Source organism: Mustelus asterias, chromosome 13 (assembly GCF_964213995.1).
Source record: "Mustelus asterias chromosome 13, sMusAst1.hap1.1, whole genome shotgun sequence".
Lineage (NCBI taxonomy): Eukaryota > Metazoa > Chordata > Chondrichthyes > Carcharhiniformes > Triakidae > Mustelus > Mustelus asterias.
Window position 1 is genome coordinate 94,178,852 of NC_135813.1, and position 19,148 is coordinate 94,197,999.

The 19,148-nt window shown below is 43.0% G+C and overlaps 1 protein-coding gene and 1 pseudogene across 1 annotated transcript in view; one reads left to right on the top strand and one right to left on the bottom strand.

Annotated features, from left to right (window-relative positions):
• Positions 1-19,148, top strand: part of fam222aa (family with sequence similarity 222 member Aa) — a 205,463-nt gene that overhangs the window by 65,336 nt on the left and 120,979 nt on the right. The window lies entirely within an intron of this gene.
• On the bottom strand, positions 5,062-5,222 carry LOC144503262 (U2 spliceosomal RNA; annotated as a pseudogene).

A 19,148-nucleotide genomic window follows, 5' to 3' on the forward strand; every position in this document is an offset into this window, starting at 1 on the left:
GTGGAGCACATCTAGATTACTTCAGTGTTTTGTTTTGGGTATAATTAAATCATTTGAAGCATTGTATCCTTTTTCTACTATAACAACAACCTGCATTTTAAAGCACCTTTAACATAACAGAACGACCTATGGTGCTTCACAGGAGCATTGTCAAACAATATGTGCCACCAAGCCATGTCATAGAAATCATAGAAACCCTACAGCACAGAAAGAGGCCATTCGGCCCATCGAGTCTGCACCGACCACAATCCCACCCAGGCCCTACCCCCATATCCCTACATATTTTACCCGCTAATCCCTCTAATCTACGCATCCCAGGACACTAAGGGGCAATTTTTAGCATGGCCAATCAACCTAACCCGCACATCTTTGGACTGTGGGAGGAAACCGGAGCACCCGGAGGAAACCCACGCAGACACGAGGAGAATGTGCAAACTCCACACAGACAGTGACCCAAGCCGGGAATCGAACCCAGGTCCCTGGAGCTGTGAAGCAGCAGTGCTAACCACTGTGCTACCGTGCCACCCATCATATGTGAGATATTAAGTTGATTAATCAGGACTTGATCAAGTAGATGGGTTTGGGGAGAAGAATTTATGAAGGGAATTCTCCTATTGATTAGAGTTGGGGTTGGCGCCAAGAGTTGGAGATCTCGAGAGCTGGAAGGTTGCAGAGATTGGCATGGGTGAAACCATGGAGGGATTTGAAAACCGGGATGACATTAAAAGCAAGACACTGGACCTGGAGAAATGGTAGATCCAAGAATTACTTCACACGAGTGATCGACTCCCAGAGTACTGCAGGCAAAACCTTGGAATTAATTATGTGCAATCTTCTCAAAATGGAAATGCATGTCCCTGCAAGGAAGCAATCTGTGTGATGGAAAAGAGAAAATAAATTTTTGTTCAGTTATGACATCTGGGCATAATTGGCTGGACCAGCATTTATCGCCCATCCCTGGTTGCCCTTGAGAAAGTGGTGGTGAGCTGCCTTCTTGAACTGCTGCAGCCCCTGAGGTGTAGGTACAAGCATGGTGCTGTTACGGAAGGAATTGCAGGATTTTGACTCGGCAACAGAAAAGGAACAACAATATTTCCAAGTCAGGATGGTGTGTGACTTGGAGGGGAATCTCCAGGTGGTGTTGCCCTTGTCCTGCTAGATGGTAGTGGTCATGGATTAGAAGGTACTGCCGAAGGAACATTGGGGACTTCCGGCAGTGCAACTTGTAGATGGCACAAACTGCTACAACTGTTTGTCAGTGGTGGAGGGATGGAATATTTGTGGAAGAGGTGGCAATCAAACAGGCTGCTTTGTCTTGGATGGCGTTGAGCATCTTGAGTGTTGTTGGACCTGCATCCATCCAACAAGGGGAGAGTATTCCATCACTCTCTTTGACTTGTTGATGGTGACAGGTTTTGGGGAGTCAAAGCCTGTCCACCATCTACAAGGCCCGAGGATTTCTAGCCTTTGACCTGATGTAGCGTTTCTGGTCAGTGGTGGCTCCCAGGAAGTTGATAGTGGGGGTTCCAGCTATGGTGATCCCATTGAATGCCAAGGGTTGATGGTTAGATCCTCTCTTCTTGGAGATGATCATTGCCTGACACTTTTGTGGCACGAATATTACACGCCACTTGTCAGCCCAAACCTGGATATTGTTCATATCTTGCTGCATTTGGACATGGACACTTTCAGTATCTGAGGAGACATGAATGGTGCTAAATACTGTAGCAATCATCAGCGAACATCCCCACTTCTGACCTTATGATGGATGGAAAGTCATTGATGAAGCAGTTGAAGATGGTTGGACCTAAGACACTACCCTAAGGCGGTGGCACAGTGGTTAGCACTGCTGCCTCAATGCCAGGAACCTGGGTTCGATTCCCGGTTTGGGTCACTGTCTGTGTGGAGTTTGCATGTTCTCCCCGTGTCTGCGTGGACTTCCTCCAGGTGCTCCAGTTTCCTCCCACAGTCCAAAGATGTGCTGGTTAGGTGCATTGGCCATGTTAAGTTCTCTCTTCGTGTACCCGAACAGGTGCCGGAATGTGGTGACTCTGGGATTTTCACAGTAACTTCATTGTAGTGTGAATGTAAGCCTACTTGTGACTAATAAATAAACTTTAAAAAACTTATTTCCTGGAGCTGGGATGACCTCAATTCACCACAACCATCTTCCTTTGTGTCAGGTGTGACTCCAACCAGTAGAAGGTTCCCCTGATTCCCATTGACTCCAGTTTTCCTAGAGCTCCTTGATACTATAGTCAAATGCTGCCTTGACATCAAGGGCAGTCACACTCGCTTCACCTCTGGACTTCAGCTCTTTTGTCCATGTTTGAACCAAGGCTGTACTGAGGCCTGGAGTTGAGTGACCCTGGCACAACCCAAACTAAGCATTAGTGAACAGGGTATTGCTGAGCAAGTGGCACTTGGTAGCGCTGTTCCCATCAATTTATGATGATTGAGAGTATACTGATAGGGCAGTAATTTGCCAGGTTGGATTTTCCACATGGATAGATGCCAATGTTGTTGCTGTACTGGGACAGTTTGGTTAGGGGTGCGGCAAGTTCTGGAGCACAAGTGTTCAGGACTATTGCTGGAATATTATCAGGGCTTTGCAGTATCCATGCCTTCAACTGTTTCTTGATATCATGTGGAATGAATTGAATTGACTGAAGATTGGCATCTGTGATGCTAGAGACCTCTGGAAGAGGCTGAGATGGATCTTCCACTCAGCACTTCTGGCTGAAAATTTTTACAAATGCTTCAGCCTTATCTTTTGCACTGATGTTCTGGGCTCCTCTGTTATTGCAGATGGGGTCATTTGTTGAGCCTCCTCCTCCAGTTAGTTGTTTAATTATCACCACCATTCAGACTGGTGTGGCAGGACTGTAGAGCTTGTTGGTTGTGGAATCACTTGGCACTGCCTATTGTTGCGAAGCTGTTTGGCATGCAAGTAGTCTGTGTTATAATTTCACCAGGTTGACATCTCATTTTTAGGTATGCAACTGGCATGCCCTCTAACAATCTTCATTGAATCAGTGTTGGTCCCTGCCTTGGTGGTAATGGTAGAGTGGGTTATGCCATAGTGAGGTTATGGATTATGGTAGTGTATAATTCTGCTGCTGCTGGCTCACAGCGCCTCACGGATGCCCAACCCTGAGTTGCTAGATCTGTTCAAAGTCTATCCCATTTAGCATGGTTGTAGCGCGCACAGATAGAAGGCATCCCCAATGTGAAGATGGGTCTTCATTGCCACAAAGATTGTGCGGTGGTTACTCCTACCAATACTGTCATGGACAAATGCATGTGTGGCAGGCAGGTTGGTGTGGATGTGGTCAAGGTTTTCCCTCTTGTTGGTTTCCTCACCACCTGCTGCAGTCGCCATCCAGCAGCATGTCCTTTAGGGCCCTGCCAGCTCGATCTGTGGTAGTACTACTGAGCCACTCTTGGTGATGGACATTGAAGTCTCCCACCCAAAACATATTCTGGGCCCTTGCCACCCTCAGTGCTTTGTGCAAGTGACGTTCACCATGGAATACTGATTCAACAGCTGAGGGGACAGTATGTTTTAATTGGCAGGAGGTTTCCTTGCCCATGTTTGACCTGGTACTGAGAATTCCTGAGCTCTAGAGTCGATGTTCAGGACTCTCAGGGTAACTCCCTCCTGATTTGTATACCACTGTGCCCCCATCTCTGCTGGGTCTTTTCTGCAGGTGGGACAGGACGTACGCAAGCATGGTGATGGTACTGCCTGGGACATTATCTGTAAAGTATGATTTATAAAATAATACAGATAATCAGAAGGCGATGGCTTAGTGGTATTATCGCTAGACTATTAATTCAGAAACTCAGTTAATGTTCTGGGAGCTCGGGTTCAAATCCCGCCACGGCAGATTTGAATTCAATAAAAATATCTGGAATTAAGAATCTACTGATGACCATGAAACCATTGTCGATTGTCAGAAAAACTAATCTGGTTCACTAACGTCCTTTGGGGAGGGAAATCTGCCATCCTTACCTGATCTGGCTGACATGTGACTTCAGACCCACAGCAATGTGGTTGGCTCTCAACTGTCCTTGGGCAACTAGGGATGGACAATAAATGCTGGCCAGCCAGCGACGCCCATGTCCCACGAATGAATAATTTAAGAAATAGAAATAGAAGCAGGAGTAGGCCATTCAGACCTTCAAGCCTGCTCCACCATTCATTTTGATCATGACTAATCATATTCAATATCCTGATTTCTTCCCCCTCCCCCATTTCCCTTGATTGCTACAGCCCCAAGACCTATATCTAATTTTTTCTTGAAATCTCACATTTTGGCCTCAACTATTTTCTGTGGTAGTGAATTCCACAGATTCACCACTTTCTGGGTGGAGAAATTTCTCCTCACCTCAGTCCTATAAAGTTTACCCCTTATCCTCAAACTATGACCCCTAGATCTGGACTCCTCCACCTTTCGGAACATTCTGAATCTACCCTGTCTAATCCTGTTATCATTTTATAGGTTTCTGAGATCCCCTCTCACTCTTGAACTCCAACGAATATAATCCTAACCTACTTGGTTTCTCCCCAGGAATCAGCCTGGTAAACCTTCGCTGTATTCCCTCTATAGCAAGGACATCTTCCTCAAATAAGGGCACCAATACTGCACACAATACTCTGGGTGTGGCCTCACCAATGCCGTATACAATTGTAATAAAATATCTTTATTCCTCTACTCAAATCCTCTTGCTATGAAGACCAACATACCATTTGCCTTCTTTACTGCCTGCTATACCTACGCGCTTACTTTCAGCGACTAATGCATGTGGACACACAGGTCTTTGAGTATCCACCTCTCAATTTACACCTATTCAAATAATCTGCCTCCCTATTTTTACTCCCTAAGTAGATAACCTCTTTTTTTTATACTTTTCCAATTCAATCAAATCAAGTCCAATTCAGAGTCTCAACAAGTTGAGACATTTCCGATCCAAGCTGACAAGACAGGGCCTTCACACCTGCCTTGGGCCTGATCTACATGAGCCCAGCTGATTGGAGTAGCTGCAGGTTTCCTCCTCCAAGGCTTGATCTCATTTGCATCTCAGCCAAAAGGCTGAGATGCCGCTTTTAAAAATTGCTTCATATGAATATGAAGCTTAAATGCAACCCAATGGCCTCAACCAAGCGCAGCATCCTCTTCATACTACACTTGATCTTAGCCAAAAGGCCGAGAAGATAACCTCTCATTTATCCACATTATACTGCATCTGTCATGCATATGCCCACTCACTGAGCCTGTCCCAATCACGCTGAAGCATCTCTGCATCCCCCTCAAAGCTCACCTTTCACCCAACTTTGTATCATCTGTAAATTTGAAAATAATACATTTAGTTCCCTCTTCCAAATCATTAATATATATGCCAACTCTTTGTTTTCTGTCTGCTAACCAGTTTTCTATCTATCTCAAGACACTACCTGTAATTCCATGCACTTTAACTTTACATAATAGTCTGGGTTGCTTAATTAGTCTGTAAGACAGTTTTCCCAATTTTGGTACAAGCCTCTAAAGACAACCTTGCAGGGTCGACAATCGTTTATAAGTTTTGAAAAGTTTGTGACTGAAAAAAACATTCTGATCGAGAAACTGGTTTCAATCACAACCGATGGTGCACCGTCAATACAGGCTTTGTTGGATTTTGCAGAAATGATCCTGAATTCTCCTCTTGAATTACTACTGTCATCCACCAACAAGCGCTAGTGAGCAAGGTTATTTATTGACTTTTCTCATGTCATGACAGTTGTCAGGATCGTCAACTCATTGTGCCAGAGTTCTGCAATGTCGTTTATTCAAATCATTACTCAAGCTTGATGTTACCAACAGTGAGCCAATCCTTCATGCAGATGTGAGGTAGTTAAGTCGAGGAAAAGTCTTCTAGAGATTTTTAGATCTGCTCCCTGAAACTATCACCTTTCTTAAATCAAGAAGTGAGGTGTACAGTGAGCTGTCAGATCATGCATGGTTGCTGGGCTTGGTGGTTCTTGCAGACATAAAAGCAAAATTGAATAAGCTGAACCATGAACTGCAGGGGAGGGACAGAGACTTGTCACACATGATCAGTGCAGTGATTGTTTTCAAGTTGAAACTGGACCTGTGGTCCTCCCAGTTTTAAGAAAAACAAAATTACTGAGCACTTCCCAGATCTGGAGAAAATATAACAACAGGTCAAAACAGAAAGGGTTCCATCCAAACAATTTCTGTGACAATCTGAACAAATTGGAAAAGGAATTCAACCGATGCTTTCAAGAGTTAGACAAGATGGCATAAATCATTGTTTGTCTTAAATCCTTTTATTCAAATGGATATTGGAAAACTGACAGCAAAATTTCAGCAGGTGTTCGAACAAAGCAGTGGACTTGACATAGAGCTGAAAGCTATGTCAAGGGACAAAGACCTTTGGGGACTTGTAAACAGAGAAAAGTACCTTCTTCTGACATCATGTTCACTCAAGGTGAAGGCCTACTTTGGTTGTGAGATGGCTTTAAATCAAGTCCAAGTATTGTACTCATCTCACAGTTGCCCATCTGTTGAACTGTATGAGACTGGCCATCTCAAACTGCAACCCAGACATCACAGTACTCACTGATAGTGTGCAAGCACAGGTGCCGCACTAAGGATGAGTGAGTGTTATGCATAAGTACTTTTTGGGGGCTTTCGTAAAGTTGAATTTTTAAGGAGTAGGTCTCATGCTGCATTTTGATACTAAAAGTGATCTTGGACTTAAAAAGGTTGGAGATTGCTGTTTTACACAGAAGTGAGAGAGCAGTTAGGACCTCAGTTTAATGACTCATCTGAAAAACTTTACCTTTGACAGTGCAGTACTCCCTCAGTACTGCATTGGAGTGTCAGTCCTGACTTTTGTGCTCTTGTCCAGAAGTGGTCTTTGACCCCGGTTGGGGGAAAACTAAGGAGGTTGTAAGGTTAAGAGCATGAACAGGAATGGGGATGAAGCAAGGTTAATGGAGTATAGAGGAAAATTGCAATAAATAGGTGAGGGTGAGAATATCTTGCAAGATGTAGCTGGCTGTGTATTTGTATTGTCCGAATAGCGCAGTTTTTCTGTTACTAAAGATGTAATGGTTTAAAAGCGGAAGTACCTTTTTACGGTCCTCATCGCTATCTTTTTTGTCTCATGACACCAATCAACTGTCAATCAAGTAAGCAGATAATCTGCCATTAGGACTCTTCTAGGGGACTTAAAAGGATGCAAAAGTGATTCAAGGTAGGCTTGGCCTCAACTCCCTATTATTGTGAAACATCTACTCAGTACTTTGGCACAACTAATATTCAACATTTAGGACTACAGCGACGGTCACAATAACAAGTCTTTAAATGGGAATGGTTCACATCAGGAATACAAAGTGCAATGATTATCTGTAGTAGCATTGCCGACACAAAGTAAAAACAGAATTTAAAGCCCATGTAAAACTGAAGGTACACATTCCAATTAAGTGACGACAGTGTGATTGTTGTTAGACAAATACTCTGAATTGCTTAAGCTTTGCTGTCTTGCGTCATCTGAACCTCAAGATTATAAGTGAACAAATTATTTTCTTTCCCTGCTCATCTCCCAAGGTCCAGATTTTATGGTTTCATGTTTGCATTCAGGCACAAACTCTGCAAATGTCTCATGACTTATAGCGGGGTCATTTGGAGATTTTGTGTGTATTAAAAATTTCCCAAAACACACTCCCACTGACAAGCACTCCTTATCTAAATCCTTGTGCATGGCAGAACAGTGACAGCTGCAGAGGAGTAATTGCATTGGGCAGACCTTGATGCAGACGTTCTTTGAGATAAGGACTGTACTGGCAATGTTTGTCAGTAAAGTCTTCTATGGATTATATTAGACTGTCTTATGTGCACTTTTTTTGTTTATTGAAGTTATGCAAACTTTGGACTTATCTCTTTCTCCCACTTTTCCTTATCAATTTTCTTCAGTCCCCAGCAGGCATTTACTCTGCCTGGCTTATGATTCTGAGAATGTTGCATACTTTTGTCTGAGTTCATTGGTTGTTGGCCATGGGACATTCACAGCTGGAATTAAACTGCCCTCACCTGATGTCCACACATGAGGGTGAGAATATCTTGCAAGATGTAGCTGGCTGTGTATTTGTATTGTCCGAATAGCATAGTTTTTCTGTGACTAAAGATGTAATGGTTTAAAGGCAGAAGTGCACTGTCAGAGGAACAGTTTTTCAGATGAGTCATTAAACTGAGGTCCTAACTGCTCTCTCACTTCTGTGTAAAACAGTTTTAACTGAGGATTCTGGAGATCAATTTTAGTGTATTTCAGTACTTCAGCTGAGATTATTTCATTCAGCACACACGATTTGTGATCTTCCCAGCGAGGAAGGCCCAACTCTCTGCCTTTTCAACCAATTGAGCCATTGCAGAGTCTGCAGCAGTATGATTTTCATTGTTTTACAGTGTTGTATCTTGTATATTTAATTTACCTTTTTATAAATTACAAAACCCCAATGTCATCCATATGATCTTAACTATACAGTGGAATTATTGATTGGAGATCTAAAATTGTCAAACGTGTTGACTTCGATGCTTGTAATAGCCATATACCAGTGACTATCTTTCCAAGTACTTAATTGGCTATAAAGTGCATTGGGTTATTCTGAAATCATAAAAGGCACTATATAAATTATAAGTTCATAAAATATAGGAACAGAATTCGGCCATTCGGCCCATCGAGTCTGCTCTGCCATTCGATCATGGCTGATATGCTCCTCATCCTCATTTTTGTGCCTTCTCCCATAACCCTTCAACCCATTACCAATTAAAAAATTTGTCTAACTCCTCAAAGTTTACTCACTGTCCCAGCGTCCACTTTGGAGTAGCAAATTCCACAGATTCACAACGCTGGGAGAAGTGGTTTCTCCTCAACTTTGTTTTAAATTTGCTACCTCTTATCCTAAGACCATGACCTCTCGACCTAGAATGACCCACAAGAGGAAGCATCCACTCCACGTCTACTTTATCCATACCGTTAATCATCAATTTTATCTCCTCTCATTCTTCTAAATTCCAGAGAGTATAGGCCTAAACTGTTCGATCTCTCTTCATACGGCAAACCCCTAATCTCTGGAATCAATCTAGTGAACCACCTCTGAACTGCCTCCAATGTCACTACATCTTTCCTCAAATAAGGGGACCACAACTGTGCACAATGCTCCAGGAGCAGTCTCACCAATGCCTTGTATAGTTGCAACAATACTTCCTTACCTTTTATATTCTATTCCTTTAGCTATAAATCCCAACATTCCATTCACCACCTCTATTATCTGCTGTACCTGCATGCTAGTTTCTGTGACTCATGAACGAGGGCACCCAGATCCCTCTGCACTGGAGCACCCCGAAGTCTCTCCCCGTTTGGGTAATTCGCTTTCCCATTTTTCCAACCAAAATGCATGCCCTCACACTTATCCATGTTAAACTCCATCTGCCACATTTTGGCCCACTCTCCTAACCGATCTACATCTATTTGTAAGGTTCTTATTTCCTCATTGCAACTTACTGTCCCACCTAAATGCAAGGTTCTTTTTCTTTCAAGCTATAATCATAGAATCCCTACAGTATCGAAGGAGTCTGCACTGATGACAATCCCACCCAGGCTATACCCCCAAAGTCCACATATTTACCTCACTAATCCCCCTGACACTAAGAGGCAATTTAACATGACCAATCAACCTAACCAACACATCTTTGGACGATAAAGATAATAAAACGACTTCAACATTAGATGTAGTTTCCTATTATAGTGTCGGATTGATGGTGTAATCAACTCATAATATATTGCCTTCATAGAAATGATAGAATCCATACAGTGCAGAAGGAAGCCATTCAGCCCATCAAGTCTACACCGACTCTATGATAGAGCATCTTACCCAGGCCCTATCCTTGTAACCCCACATATTAACTTTTCTCTTTTTCCATCAAATTCATCCGAAGTTCTCTTAACTCTTTAAATAAAAGGCTCTGATCTCCAGTCAGGCTCTGCCATTTTGGTGGTGAGAGAAACTTCCAGAAAATAGGCCTTTGGCTGGAAAATATCTTTGGAGTGTGATTTCAGGCAATGAAATATCAAAATCTAAAGGATGATCAGCTCATAGCCCTCTGGAGTAGATAATTCCAAAGATTCGCAACTTTCTGAAAATAAATTTTCTCAGCTCTGAATGGCTGACCCCCTAGTTCGAGACTCTCCAGCCAGTTGAAACCGCCTCTCAGCATCTGTCTTGACCTTGAAGAAATTTATGTTTCATTGACATAATCTCTCATTCTTTAAAAATCGAGAGATTATAGGTCTATTGTAATTGATCTTTCCTCATTGCACAGTCCCCTTGTCCTTCCACTTTTGAATTGTGGCTGCAGTGTGTATATACAGGATGTACTGCTGCTGAGCCTCTTGGGCAGCACCTATCAAACACAAGATCTCCACCTAGAATGAGGAAGGCAACATGTGCATGGGAACATCTTCGTTCCAAGTCACACACCATCCTAATGTGAACATATGTCACCATTCGTTCATCATTGCTGAATCAAAGTCCTGGGAATTCCTAACTAATAGAATTACCTTTATTGTTGAGAATTACAGCAGTTGAAGAGGAGGAGGTGACCACCTTCTCTAGGACAATTAGGAAAAGGCAATAAATGTTTTCTTAGTGATCCCCATATCCTTAGAATGATAAATTATTTTTAAAGCTTGTACTCATTTAGGAAGTCTGCCATTTCCTTTTTATTCATAGTTTTTTTTATTAGCGTTACATGTAGGCTTACATTAACACTACCCTGAGGTAACTGAAAATCCCCTAGTCGCCACATTCCAGCTCCTGTTCGAGTACACTGAGGGAGAATTCAACATGGCCAATGCGCATAACCAGCACATCTTTTGGACAGTGGGGGGAAATCGGAGCACCCGGAGGAAAGACACGGGGAGAAAATGCAGACTTCGCACAGACGGTGACCCAAGCTGGGAATCAAACCCGAGTCCCTGCCGTTGTGAGACAGCAGTGCTAGGCACTGCCACCGTGCTGCCCAGTGGATTCCTATTCTCCATTGGCGCACTTTTTTGAGAAAGACATGAACATCATCTCCAGGGACCTGGGTTCGTTTCCCAGCTTGGGTCATTGTCTGTGTGGAGTTGGCACATTCTCTCCATGTCTGCATGGGTTTCCTCTGGGCGCTCCGGTTTCCTCCCACAGCCCAAAGATATGCAGGTTAGGTTGAATGGCCATGCTAAATTGCCTCTTAGTGTCCCGAGATGCATAGGTTAGTGGGATTAGCGGGTAAATATGTAGGGATACGGGGATAGGGCCTGGGTGGGATTGTGGTCGGTGCAGACTCGAGGGGCCGAATGGCCTCTTTCTGCACTGTAGGGTTTCTATGATTCTATCTCAATAGATGTTGTTAAATAGACTTTCACAGAATATTGCTAAGTTTCAACACAGATCATTAGCCCAAATATGAATGCACATGGCATCGATCATTCTCTGGGCTGTGAAATGTGATCTATGCGAGGGTCTCTGCTTTTTGCTATGTATCTAATGGTTTGGATGGAGGAATAGAAAGTCATATATCTAAGTCTGAAGATAACAAGTTAGAAAGCACAGTAGACTCCATGGATCAGGAATTTACATTGGGACATAAACAGTAAATAGATTACAAAACCATTGAGGTCATCCTCTTTGGATTGAGAAAGACAAATTGAATATTGTTTTAATGGCGAGAGACCAAGATCTGTGGAGGAGTGAAAACACTTCGATTTATTAGAAAAGTTCAAGGGATGAGAATTAGGTTACATGGGCAATGATATTCCCTTTATAATTAAGTTGTTGTCTGCCAAGCTTTTTCAGTGCACAGTCCCTTTAATTTTCTTTTTCTGCATTCTCACATGCATTGTATTTATCACACAACAAGGCCTGAACAAGGCTGCTGCATGGCCATGTATTAATGCAGTTTAGTGGGAACATTGACTAAAGAATCTTGTTAGAGTAGATAAAGTTAAGGGGAGAATTTATCGAGGTATTCGAAATGAAAAGGGATTTTGATAAAGCAGATGGAAAGAAACTTTTTCTCTTATGGGAGGGATGGTAACCAGAGGGAACACAAGCTAATTGACAAAACAAGCCAAGGAGAGAGGATGGCTTTTTAACTCAGCAAGTTATGATTTGGAATGCATTGCCTAAACGGGAAGCAGATTCAATAGTACTTTCAAGAGGAAATTTGTTAAAAGGTCCAAGGAAACCGACCAAATATCAACAAAATGCTTTGCATGGTGAATAATTTTTGTAGAGCATTAACTGTTATATTGGTAAATAATGACAACTATTCTCTGCCAGCAATGTGTCTCTCAAACTGTAGAATTCTAGGTGCTCTGGTAACTTTTCATGTGTTTCTAACTTTGCTTCTCAGAAGTATTTCCTCCTTGTTTTCCTCAATAATTATGTTACCTGTTCTGCATATTTTTAAACTGTGCAATCTCAGCACTACTGTGCACTGTGTCATTTTGAGATTGTGTACTTTGTTTTTGACAGAAGTTTTATTGAAGTTTCAGGTGATACCCCTAATTTAATTATATTCTGATAAATTTCATCTGAACTGTAATTGTTTTATTACATGTGCTTAGAATTTGTATTTGTTAATCAGTATATTTTGATTGTAGGTGAATTTGTTTTTAAGATTATTGACCATTCATAGCTAGTGAATATAAATACTTGTTCTCTGCCTTTTGAAAGTCCACACTTCTGCAACTCTGTAGTTACATGAGAAGTGTCTGAAGGGCTAATGATTTGCATTTTTCTTTGATTTTTGTTATGGTCTACGAGATGAAGGATCTTGGTGCTTGCAGTTGAATAATTTTCACCCTAGAGGGGTGTGTGTGAATTTACTGCAATTATTTATTTTTCACTTCCTAAATCTTGCCTTTTTTCTGTTGAATATTGGGAACTATATATTGATAAGAATGCTATGGATCTTGGTTGTTCACAAACCAAACTAGTGTTCAAGTCAACAAAATGTGGTATGATTAGAATTATGGAGTCAATTTGCTGGATGCCAAATGTTAGTCAATCCACTATAACATCAGTTCACTAGTATTTGGATTACATTTAGATTATCTGAATTAATAGAATAAACTTCTATTTCAGTTTAAATACAGGGAAGAAACACCAACATTGGCTGTAACCGGCAATTGATGTTTAAAATATAAGTTTGAATAATTAACCTTTTATGACCCAAACTGTTGAGATTAATCTTCTGTGGGTGCCTATGACATGAAATGTAATATAATTACTGATTAGGAGGATTTTATTAATTTAAAGTATGCAGTCAATATATCCCTGGTCTGGCTCCTGAAGATAATGAATTTAGCAGAGCATTATCATTCCAGTCTGTAGCAGATTTGAACTTTGCATTGTAAATTTGAAAGTATGTAAAATTTGTAAATATATGACAGTTTAAACTTACATTGTCGAGGTGCCATCATTCCAATGAGACAGTAAACTGAAGTACCATCTTCCCATGTTTTTGAGGAAGAGAAGGTGTTACAGGCTAATAGGCTGGAGGAAGTAGATGTTCGGAGGGAGGATGTACTGGCAGTTTTGAATAAACTGAAGATCGATAAGTCCCCTGGGCCTGATGAAATGTATCCTAGGATTCTTTGGGAGGCAAGGGATGAGATTGCAGAGCCTTTGGCTTTGATCTTTGGGTCCTCGCTGTCCATGGGGATGGTGCCAGAGGACTGGAGAATGGCGAATGTTGTTCCTCTGTTTAAGAAAGGGAATAGAAATTACCCTGGTAATTATAGACCGGTTAGTCTTACTTCGGTGGTTGGTAAATTGGTTGGAATGCGAATACTTACAACTAATCAAGTCTTTAAGAGACGAAACAATGTGAGTGGAGAGAGCATCAAGACAGGCTAAAAAGATGTGTATTGTCTCCAGACAAGACAGCCAGTGAAACTCTGCAGGTCCACGCAACTGTGGGAGTTACAAATAGTGTGACATGAACCCAATATCCCGGTTGAGGCCGTCCTCGTGTGTGCGGAACTTGGCTATCAGTTTCTGCTCAGCGACTCTGCGCTGTCGTGTGTCGCGAAGGCCGCCTTGGAGAACGCTTACCCGAATATCAGAGGCCGAATGCCCGTGACCACTGAAGTGCTCCCCAACAGGAAGAGAACAGTCTTGCCTGGTGATTGTCGAGCGGTGTTCATTCATCCGTTGTCGCAGCGTCTGCATAGTTTCCCCGATGTACCATACCTCGGGACATCCTTTCTTGCAGCGTATCAGGTAGACAACGTTGGCCGAATTGCAAGAGACTTGATTAGTTGTAAGTATTCGCATTCCAACCATTATTCATGTAAATTGAGTCTGTGTCTTTATAAGCTCTGTTTGTGAACAGAATTCCCACTCACCTGAAGAAGGGGCTTAGAGCTCCGAAAGCTTGTGTGGCTTTTGCTACCAAATAAACCTGTTGGACTTTAACCTGGTGTTGTTAAACTTCTTACTGTGTTTACCCCAGTCCAACGCCGGCATCTCCACGTCTGATCGAAGACAGAGGGTGGTGGTGGATGGAAAATTTTCGGATTGGAGGCAGGTTGCTAGCGGAGTGCCGCAGGGATCAGTGCTTGGTCCTCTGCTCTTTGTGATTTTTATTAATGACTTAGAGGAGGGGGCTGAAGAGTGGATCAGTAAATTTGCTGATGACACCAAGATTGGTTGAGTAGTGGATGAGGTGGAGGGCTGTTGTAGGCTGCAAAGAGACATAGATAGGATGCAAAGCTGGGCTGAAAAATGGCAAATGGAGTTTAACCCTGATAAATGTGAGGTGATTCATTTTGGTAGGACTAATTTAAATGTGGATTACAGGGTCAAAGGTAGGGTTCTGAAGACTGTGGAGGAACAGAGGGATCTTGGGGTTCATATCCACAGATCTCTAAAGGTTGCCACTCAAGTGGATAGAGCTGTGAAGAAGGCCTATAGTGTGTTAGCTTTTATAAACGGGGTTGGAGTTTAAGAGCCGTGGGGTTATGCTGCAACTGTACAGGACCTTGGTGAGACCACATTTGGAATATTGTGTGCAGTTCTGGTCACCTCACTATAGGAAGGATGTGGAAGCGCTGGAAAGAGTGCAGAGGAGATTTACCAGGATGCTGCCTGGTTTGGAGGGCAGGTCCTATGAGGAAAGGTTGAGGGAGCTAGGGCTGTTCTCTCTGGAGCGGAGGAGGCTGAGGGGAGACTTAATAGAGGTTTATAAAATGATGAAGGGGATAGATAGAGTGAACGTTCAAAGACTATTTCCTCCGGTGGATGGAGCTACTACGAGGGGGCATAACTATAGGGTTCGTGGTGGGAGATACAGGAAGGATATCAGAGGTAGGTTCTTTACACAGAGAGTGGTTGGGGTGTGGAATGGACTGCCTGCAGTGATAGTGGAGTCAGACACTTTAGGAACATTTAAGCGGTTATTGGATAGGCACATGGAGCACACCAGGATGATGGGGAGTGGGATAGCTTGATCTTGGTTTCAGATAAAGCTCGGCACAACATCGTGGGCCGAAGGGCCTGTTCTGTGCTGTACTGATCTATGTTCCATCTCAGATTTTTTTTTAACATATATTCATTCATGCGATGTGGGCATCACTGGCTGATGTCCACATATTAAGGAGTCTTTGTGAGTTCCTGCAGTGCATCTTGTAAATGGTGCACATGGCTGCCATTGTGTGTTGGTGGCAGAGGGAGTAAGTTTTATGGATGGAGTGCCATCAAACAGACTGAGCCAGCCTTTATTGCCCATCTCTAATTGCCCTGGGAAAGGTAGTGGTAAGTTGCCTTCTTGAACTGCTGCAGTCCATGTGGTGTAGGTGCACCTATAGTGTTGTTAGGGAGGGAGTTCCAGGACTTTGGCCCAGCGACAGTGAAAGAACAGCGATATAATTCCAAGTCAGGATGGTTAATGGCTTAGAGGAGAACTTCCAAGTGATGGTGTCCTTATATGTCTGCTGCCCTTGTCCTTCCAGATGGTAGCAGTTGTGGGTTTGGAAGGTGCTGTTGAAGGAGTCTTTGTGAGTTCCTGCAGTGCATCTTGTAAATGGTGCACATGGCTGCCATTGTGTGTTGGTGGCAGAGGGAGTAAGTTTTATGGATGGGGTGCCATCAAACAGACTGTTTTGTCATGGATGGCATTGAGCTCGAGTATTCCATCACATTCCTAACTTGTGTCTTGTAAGTGGAGGACAGGCTTTGGGGAGTCAGGAGGTAAGTTACTTGCCACAGGATTACAAGCCTCTAGCCTGCTCTTCAGGTACAGTATTTATATGGCTAGTCCAGTTCAGTTTCTGGTCAATGGGAACCCCAAAAATGTTGATAATGGGAGAATCGACGATGATAATGCAATTTCAGTTCTGTCCAGATAAATGTGGATCCAGATTTGCAACAGTATTTGACAATCGTGACACATAAGGGGCTCTTCAGATATAAAAGACTTCCATTTGGCATTACATCCGCAGCTTTGTTGTTCCAACGTGCCATGGATCAAATTCTAAACATACTAGAAGGAGTCCAGTGCTACTTAGATAATATATTAGTTAGTGGAAAGCATGAAGAAGGGTATCTTCAAAATTTAGATGATACACTCCAGAGACTAGAAGATTGTGGGCTACAAATATGGAAAGATAAATGTGAATTCTTCAAATCTATTGAATACTTGGGGCACGTCATAGATGCAAAGTGACTGCACAATCACCTTCAGAAGTTAGAGCCATAACTGAGGCATCTGCACCTCAAAAGGTAAATCCACTCAATTGTTTTTGGGCTTGTTGAACTATTATGGAAGGTTTATTCCTAATCTAGTAACTATTCCCAAGCCTGTATGCTTATTGTGCAAAAACAGGACATGGAAGTGGGTGGATCAGTGCGAGAGGGTCTTCCATACAAGTTAAGGAGACATTATTAAAGTCAAAAGTACTTACACACTTTGATCCAAAGTTACTGTTGCAACTGGCTTGCGACACATCACCTTACGAGGTGGGAATAGGCAATGGCTAATGGTGAAGAGAAGCCAGTGGCATTTGCATCAAGATCCTTGAACAAAGCAGAAATTAACTTTGCATGTGTCCTGGAGCTAGGATAATTGACCTCCAATCACCACAGCCGTCTTCTTTTGTACTAAGTATGACTCCAACTAGCAGAGAGTTTTCTGCCTTATTCCCATTGACTCCAGTTTTGCTAGGGCTCCTTGGTCGAATGCTGCCTTGATGTCAAGGGCAGTCACTCTCACCTCACCTCTGGAACTCAGCTGCTTTGTCCATGTTTGAACCATGGCTATAATGAGCACAGGGCTGAGTGAGCCTGGCAGAATCCAAGCTGAGCTTCAATGAGCAGGTTGTGGCTAAGCAAGTGCCACTTGATAGCGCAGTTGATGACCCCTTCAATCACTTTACTGATCATTGAGAGTAGATGGGGTGATACTTGGTCAGGTTTGATTTTGCTGTGCTTTTTGTGTACAGGACATACCTGGGTAATTTTTCACACTGCCAGGCAGATGCCAGTGTTGTAGCTGACCTGGAACAGCTTAACTTGGGCCATAACAGGTCCTGGAGCACAAGTCTTCACTACTATTGCAAAATATTATCATGGCCTATAGTCTTTGTGGTATCCGATGCCTTCAGCGTTTTCATTATCACATGGAATGAACCAAATTGACTGAAACTGGCATCTGTGATGCTGGGGACTACCTGAGGAAGGCTGAGGTGGATCATCCACTCAGCACTTCTGGATGAAGATTGTTGTAAATGCTTCAGCCTTATCATTGCACTGATGTGCTGAACTGCCTCATCATTGAGGACGGGGATTGTGGAGCCTCTTCATCCATTGCTTTGTTTAATTGTCCACCACCATTGATGACTGGATGTGGCAGTCTTCCAATGATCTGATCCATTGGTTGTGGAATCGCTTAGCACTTATCTATTGCTTGCTGTTTAAGCTGTTTGGCATGCAAGTGGTCCTGTGTTGTAGCTTCACTAGGTTGACACCTAATTTTTAAGTATGCCTGGTATTGCTCCTGGCATGTCTTCCTGCACTCCTCTTCATTGAACCAGGGTTGGTCCCCTGCTTTGGTAGTAATGATAAGAGTGCGGGTTAAGCCTGGCCCTGACGTTGCAGACAATTCGGCCACAGGAATGACCTAGCAAGCCACTTCATGGTTGCCCAGTCCTGAGTTGCTAGATCTGATAGAAATCTATCCCATTTAGTACCATGGTAGTGCCACACAACACGATGGGGGGACTTCATCTCCACAAGGACTGTCCACGTGCATTTCTCACCCCTACTGATACTGTCATGCGGCAGATGGGTTGGTGAGAATGAGGTCAATTATTTTTTCCCCTGTTTTTCATTCTCCCACCATCTTCTGCAGACCCAATCTAGCATCTATGTCCTTTAGAACTCGGCCAGTTTGATCTGTAATGGTGCTCCGAAGCCCTCTTGTGTGATTGATACTCAAGTCCCCCACCCAGAGTATATTCTTTGACCTTGCCACCCTTCTTGCTTCCTCCAAGTGGTGTTTAACGTGGAGGAGTATTGATTCATCAGCTGAGGAGGGGGTGGTACGTGTAATCAGCAGGAAATTTCCTTGCCATGTTTGACCTCATGCGTTGAGACTTCATGGAGTCCAGAGTTGATGTTGAGGATCCCAGGGTGACCATCGCCACTAACTTCTCAGTCTGTCCTGCTGGTGGGACAGTGGTGACATTATTTCTAAGGTACGATTCCATCAGTATGACTGTGTCAGGCTGTTGCTTGACTAGTCTGTGAGACTCACGTTGTTGTTTCTAATGCCTGGTTGATGCTGCGTAGTCCATTCTGTTTCATTCCTTATCCAATTTTCTGTTAGCAGTTTGATAGGCCACTTCTGACATTGCTGTGGGTCTGGAGTCAAGGACAGCAAATTTTCTTCCCTCAAGGGTATTAATGAACCAGATGGGTTTTTAATGACACTCTACAATAGGCTCATGGTCATCATTAGACTTTTACTTCCAGATTCTTATTGAATTTATATCCCACCATCTGATGTATGGGATTTGAACCAGGTTCTCCAGAG